Source organism: Sesamum indicum, linkage group LG2, assembly GCF_000512975.1.
Source record: "Sesamum indicum cultivar Zhongzhi No. 13 linkage group LG2, S_indicum_v1.0, whole genome shotgun sequence".
Lineage (NCBI taxonomy): Eukaryota > Viridiplantae > Streptophyta > Magnoliopsida > Lamiales > Pedaliaceae > Sesamum > Sesamum indicum.
In genome coordinates, this window is record NC_026146.1 from 13,384,725 (window position 1) to 13,392,608 (window position 7,884).

At 33.1% G+C, this 7,884-nt stretch overlaps 1 long non-coding RNA gene across 1 annotated transcript; it reads left to right on the forward strand.

The window, feature by feature from the left end:
* On the forward strand, positions 5,157–6,899 carry LOC110011375. Its single transcript, XR_002286393.1, has 2 exons — positions 5,157–6,521; positions 6,611–6,899. It is a non-coding gene; the product is annotated as an uncharacterized LOC110011375 (long non-coding RNA).

The following is a 7,884-nucleotide window of genomic DNA, read 5'->3' on the forward strand; positions in this document are numbered from 1 at the left end:
TCAAAAGTAGGAAAAATTGCCCACAATGGATTTATTATAAACAATATGAAATTATGAATCTTGGTGATTTAATCATAGAATGAAAATAAAAAAGATATCTTTATATATATATATATATATATATTTTGAAAGGAGAAAAAAGATATATCTTTATACTTGTGCATGCAGATGAATGCAATTGTTTTGATCAAATAAAGCATGGAGAATAAGGGCATGATAATGGAAAGCTTTTTCACAATGGTATATTAACTTTGAAAGATTGAAGAAAACAAGGCACTGATCATCATATTAATTAAAAGATAAGTGATTGGTATGGTAAAGAGGAGCAAACTTCAAGGTTAATTAAACTTTGGGATTTAGGAGTGGTCAGGTCAAATGTTGTGATTTGGGGACATAATGTCAAAAAGTAGTTGTAAAAACTCCCATTTTCCATGCATTTTGGTCAAAGCTTTTGATGATAGTGAAAAGAAATCTTCTGTAGCTATTGATATCATTTCGCCTTTTCAAGTAAATATATATATATACAGAATAAATATGAATCGGGTGTGAAAATTACAGAGTTTGGACAGAACACAATTTAGATTTTTGGTTTCCCATTTTCTATTGGGTTCATACAACAAATCATTTTGTCATAGATTGACAATAAAACTATGTTTCTAATAAATTAATTTCTTTCATCTACCTCAGTTTGTTCATTAACTATTCAAACATTATAATAGGTATATGGGGTTTAATTTCTTGCAGTTTGTGAACAACTATGCGGGTTATAAGTTACAATGACCACTCCTGAGGTTTGTTTTAATTATGAATATCTTCTCGTTATTTAAAAATTGCAAATGCTTTTTTGATGTTTGATAAAATTATAATCCTTGAATGAATGTATGAAATTGTTAATTTTGTCCTTATTGTATTTTTTTTTTGTTTTTATAAAAAAATTAAAAACTTATATAAAGTCGAACGGGGTAGATGAAAAAATTTTAAAAATTACAAAAAAATTATCCACTTAATCCATAAAAATAAAAAAATTATAATTTTTAATCCACGAGGGCATTTTGGTCAATTTACCACAAAAAAATGAATAAAAACCTAACGGATTGGGCTAATTGTTAGATGACCATTAAAATTAGGGGGGTATTGATAATTTTTCAAACAAGGGGGTATTCGTAATTATACTAAATTTTAGGGAAGCTCGTTGTAATTTACCCCAACTATAATATCTTGAGGCCAGTTAACCCTTTTTTTTTTGTAAAAAAGTAGTGATATCATTGAGAAATAGATGCATATCAATAAGAGGTATATTTTTATTGTTTTTTTTCTTTTTAATTTTTTAATGAGGATCAGTGCTGGTTTACCAACTACCCTCATAGGTATATTTGTATTAATTGTAAAATAGTTAATAATTAGTGCAAATTATAATGGGCTTCTCTATAGAAAGTATTAGACAGTCGTTAATTCCATGGGGTATTTATAATTTTTCAAACAACAATTGAGTGATTGTAATTATGATTAAATCTCAGGAGAGCCCATTTTAATTTACCCTAATAATTATATTTTCACACATAAGCTTAAAACAAATACATAAAATGTAATTTACAAAGGCGGAAGAATATCGAGATAATTTTATTGAATGATTTAGTCGAGATAGAATTTTATTAAAGAGTTTCGGATACTCTTTTTCTCCCCCTCGCAAACACAAAAGTAATTGACATAATAAAGTGTGACATATTTGGAACTACCTGACCTAAAATTTGAAATTTGAGGTGGCTAGGAAACTGTAGCATGGAGAAAACATATATATGGGGAAGATTGAATTATTAATGACTGACTCAGCAATGCAAACAGTAGAAATCTTTTCTCGTTTAATGGGATTAAGTAATCCTTTTTGCTCCTTTTAGCATAGAAGTCAAACCTATCTTTTCACTTTTTCAAGTGATAATTTTGATGTTGGTAGAACCTTGAACCTCTTTTTTTGGGCAATGATCACATTGCCAAACTGAAGATGTATGGATCTAAATGGTTTTTGTGAAATATACTTGTTCTGATATTAATTTATCATTGCATGTATATCTCCTAATTATAATTCTAGGAAGATGCGACTATAATAAAATTACCGGACAGGACTTCTGTTCTTGAAATTTAATTAATTTGCATCAAAGAGAAGTTTATTTATTTTTTGAAATAATAACATGAAAGAAAAACTATTTGTTTTCGTTTTCCCAAAAGTTGGTTGATAAATATTTCTCAAATTAAGCATGAGTTTGTGCAAAGGATGAATTGGACTTCTTGGTCGCTAATAAAAACGTAGAAAAAGAAAAAAAGAATCAATGCGAAGAGAAAACAGGGGTCCTCTTCGCGGGAAATATTTTGAACTTGAGGTGCTAGCGGAAATCAATATCAAAATATTTAGTCTTCTCATGAAAGATAGGATTGACAGAGATAGGATTAGTTGTGATATGTAATGTAATGCATTTCACATACAGTAGTGGATGCCATGGCTCTGTATTCTACTTCTATTCGTTTGCAAGAGACCATGTATTTCTTCTTAGTCTTCCATAAAATCAAGGAAGAAGCTAAAAGGACAAATTAACCAGTGGCTGATCTCCTACATACGTACTAGCCACACAAGCAGTCCAACCTGCATTAGAATATGCAGTGAGCTGAGAGAGAAAGAATAAAGCAGCGGGAAACGTTCCCTTCAAATATTTGACCACATCACAGTTGCATCTACAAGAATTGGCTACATTGTTTAACAACAAATGAAATACTTGGTCTTGTGAACCCCAAATATAAAAGCTTCCCATGCACTTGGTCTCATGTATTTCTCAGGTAACAGTAATTAAGCCTCTCTCATCAGCACTAAATTTCAAACCTCGTAGTAATGGATAATCAACCGCCTTAGCTGAAGATAGACTCAGGTCCGCGATAATGATGTTGGAAATGTATTTTTCTATTAAACACGTGTGTTATCTGTTGATCTTGCAATATCAATCCCCAAAATATTTAGCATAACCTAAGTCTTTGACAGTAAAAAGTTTGTCCAAATAGTGCTTAATATCAACTATCAAACATTTTAAAAAAGCACATCATCCACATATATATACAAGTAAAGCAATAAACTCATGAAATGAAGATTTCATAAACAAAGTGATCATTGGTTGATTGCCCAAGTCCATAAGCAACAAGCTTTGTTATGAACTGATCATGGTTCCATTGCCTGGATCCAAGGCCTACTTGAGGCCATACTTTTAAGCCTGCAAACCAATCCATCTGGCATATCATATCCTTTTGGAGGAGCCATGTAAAGCTTATCACCGAAATGCATTATTTATATCTAATTGGTGTATATGCTATGAATGTGCTGATGCAATGCTAACAAAGATTCTCACTATAACAATACTCGCAATAGATAAGAAGCTTTCAAAGAACTCCACCTCCGCTATAGTTATAACCCTTAGCAACATGCCTACTCTTGTATCTATCAACACTTGTATCAGGTTCTAACTTTATTAGTTTGTACACCTACAGAGAGCCAATTGCTCTATTTCCAGCAGGTAAAGTAGTAAGTTCCCAGGTTTGATTCTTCTCTAAGGTAACAAACTCTTGTTTTATAGCACCCTCCACTCTCTATAGATCTGTGTTTGACAAAAAGTTCTAGGTTCCTGGAAAACAAACAATTCTGCAACAAAGGACATGTGTTCATCTGAGTCAATAAGGAAGAATTTGCACACATGTGATGTGTTACACTAGTATCTATAATACAAGAGCCAAGCTCTAAATTCTCAAGACTAGAAAATAAGTCGGAACCTGCATAATCTTCAGGTGTCTTCCCCTTCATCAATTTCATCAACTCCATTTCTCACAACATCATAGATAAAAGGGCAACATCTGAGTTTCATTATTTGTATGTGATAATTTCTTATCAGCGATGTGTGCATTAAAAGCTCTTCCTCTAGTCACAGTTTTCTTTCTTTGTTCTGTTATATTTACACTAGGGAAGAGGGATCCATCCCAAGGATTTGGTTTCTTACATGGTCATATACATCATCTAACCCCATTAGAAATTGCTAAACTGCAGAATTAGCCCATTCTGGCACATCCACATGTTCAATGTGGTATTGGTGTCAAATGCATCAGCTAATCCCAAAGTCATTTGAGCTTAGTAAAATATGCCATAACGGTTAGATCTGTTTGTGAGATAGAAGTTATCTCATGCTATAACTAAAACAAAAGGGGCCACTACGCTCCCAATTCATGTGCAATCATTCAGTAACACGAGGCTAAGATACAATCCACACATATCCATTGTTCATAGTCATCAAAATCCTTGATTAGGTTTCACGCGTTTCATGAAGATCATCTTTCCTCCTAACGCTATGTGTATCGCTCTATTCCATGCCCTATAATTCTTCCATTCAACGATGCAGAGACCAAAACTATACCTGGATTGTTTATGCTTTGAAATTGGAGCGATTTCAAGTTATTTTTAGCACTTGCACTTCCATCACTCTAAGCCAAGTCATCTCCTCGCCATTAATGTTGTATTGATCACTATAACCTATCCATGAAATTAAGTACCCAGTGACCTTTAATCATAGACTTTGATACCATGTCGAGAATATTTACATACCAACATCATCCTAGGTGGCAATTACCCCAATTTAACGCCCTAAAATTGTCCAAGTCAGTGGACTCTAGCCAGATTTGGCCACTTTGGTAGCCACAATTCTTACACTAAGTTCTTAAACCACGCAAAATAAAATAAATATTGTCCTTAAATATCACCCCCATAAATGATGTGTCAAAATGCCACCCCTCCAATATACAGGACTAAAAGGCAATTTAGCCTATGCCTTAGTGACAATTTTAAAATTATCACATAATATTTTATCACTAATATTTTTGTTTTAGTAAATTATATTGTGATTTAAATAAAAATTATTCTCACTTAATGTATAATTTATAGGTGTCGTATATTTCTATTCAATAAATCACTATAGTTAAATCATGCATTTGGAGATTTAATAAAACCAATACCCTTTTAAAAAATTCAAAAACTACGAAATATCAATATATATATATATAATGTATCCATTATAATTAAAGACAAAATGGAGAAGTTTTTTTTAAAAAAAAAAAAAAAAGTAAAGAAAGCAAGAACGGGGATGGGGAGAGGGTAGGGACGGTGGTAGAGTAATTTCTTACGGTGTATGTAGGGTCATGGTGGTCTATCACTTCGCTTTTATGACTTCATTTGTCCTTTTTCACACACCTCCTTTCCATCCCCATCCTTTATTTATCACCCCCTCTATCCCACTCTTTCTCCCCACATCGACGCTCTAAATTACACACAACCCACTTATCATATCTTCAATTTTTGCTTCTTCCTTCACTCACTCATCTCCATACCCCTTCTGCAACCCTAATTCTCCCTCTTGGAACCCTAATCAAGATACACGGGAAGCTTTACTTTTTGAGGGGAATGTTGTCTGGCTCGAGGCCCTTAACAAGATCTACCAAGATTTTTCATTTCTATCTATTGGTCAATTGATCAAATCTTGATCGTTGATTCATGTATTTCAGTATCGTGGATCATCTGTTAGCGGCGTCGGACCAGGCTTCATTCCCCCCAATGTCTTGCTCCCTTTTCCATCGAAAGTCAAACGGTATCTTTCCCAAATAATTCCTAACAAGTTTTGGTTAAGTACTATAAATTTGATGTTTTCGGCTTTCTTGTGTATGGATTTTTGGTTCTTTCTTTCTCCAGGTGAAATGAGTTCGTTGGCCATGCAAGAACAGATTGCTGTAATGATTAAAGATTTTGACTTCTGCTTTGTTTTTTCTTTCCTGGTTGTCCTGAAATCCAGTTTGAAAAAAAGAGTAGCTAATCGATTTCTTCATCATTGCTTCCTGTATTTTTCCACTCGGGCAGCAAAATGGGCTCTTTTAATAATTGTTTTTTGCTTTCTTTTGTCAGTTCACTTTCTATGAGCTCTATCATTATACTGGTTTTTGTCATGATGGCATCAAGAATCCCCTCTGTCTCTTTCTGCTCTCGTCGGATCTGCATGCTTATTAGTAATTACTATTTTACCTTATAATTGCTATCATGGGTTGAGATGTTCTCATCTCATATCTGCACAAATTCTTTCATTTCCCAAGTAGGGTTTTCCATCCTTTTGTCTTCCTTTCTCTCCTTTCTTTCCCCATTCTTTTGAGGTAAAAAGTCATTAAATCCATTTCTAATATAATAATAGGTGAAAAATTCCCTTAAAACTTCTATAAAATGGATAATGCGACTCTCTGATTCAGGGTTTGTATTGTCAATCTTTCTTTTTTTTTTTTGTTTAAGTAAGTTTCATGTCTATTAGTGTTTTTGGTATTGGAGTAATTGCCCTTTCATATTGTAATTGAAAGTCTGACAAAATTGATCGACAAGCTTTACATATATTTACCAAAACAACTTTAGGCATTTTGGGTATAATAACCCCAGATCTGCAGAGCCCATGTGTCTTTAGGACATGGTACACACAAGTTCTTGAATTCTGTGTTTAAATTTGGTTTAAGTTATATGCTGGTTAAGTGAGTACTACGTTGTTTCCGTTTCTTGCAGTCTACAATTTCCTTGTACTCTGAATTCTGAACTCTGAAGTCAAGAATGCCCTTTAAGTAGGATGGTTGCTGGTTATACAAGTTCGTAACAATCATATGTATATGTATGGACAAAACAGGTTCTTTACCTCAACAACAGTTCTGCGGATCATAGGCTGCCAAGATCTGTGAGACTGTGAACGCTTCATCAGATATATACACTAATTTCTTGCTTTCAAGAACACAGTACCTCATGTTTTCATTTCTGCTGTTTTCAACGGGTCAGTTGTGTAATAATCTAGTTATACATATCCATTATTGCAAAACATAATTTTGTTATTTCAGAAGCAAAGTATTCTGCACAAGTACTGACATTTATTTTACCCAACGATAAAATTGTTAGACGACTACCTTGTTTAAAATTTTAAACTGTTGGATAGAAGATTAATTAAAATCTTTTACCCATCTCTACCTCCAAACTCTACACATCAATGTTCCTTTATAAATCGGTACATGTAAATGTTATTTTGAACTCGAACTTTTCCTTTGATTTATGATTCTAATACAATACAAAAACGACCACTTAAAAAAGATTAAATTATTAGATGTTAAAATAATTTAATATTAATATCTTAACAAACATACCAACATTTCAGCAAAGCCCTCAAGATAAAAGTTTGTCAACCTTTTAATGATTATTTTTTGAAATATTTAAATTCTTGAAACTTACTGATCATGATTAAAGCAGAACAAAAATCAAGAAATGAATTTCAAATGATTTGAATGACAACACTTGATGGGATATCTTTTGCAAAAAGGTGGGCAGAGTTCTCTGAGAACATTTGTCAAGGGGAATGTGAAATGGATAAAAGACTATGTAAATATGGTACACGTTGTCAGTGATTTGCTTTCACTTGAATCTTTTACCTTAGAATGAACGAACCAGTGAGTTTATCTTGAGCACGTAGTTTCCAAAATTGAATATAAGCTGCAGGATGGTTGAGATTGTAGATGAGATGAAAACAGGAAAGTGTAATGAATGCATAGCTTTTCTATTAATCCTTTTTGCTTCAAAGTTTTCAACTCTTTATCATCTACGTTTCCTTGTATTTCGAACATTGTCATAATAATAATACTTGTTGTATTCAGCTGTTGTAAAAAAGTAAGCAGCTGAAGTCAGTGGCCAGAAAAGTTGATGGCTTCTGTATGTTGTGAAATTCTTGGTATTATCAACTGTACAGGCCGAAGCTTTTACCCTAGAAGACAGCCCACTGTGTTGGCTCAAAATTTTATGTT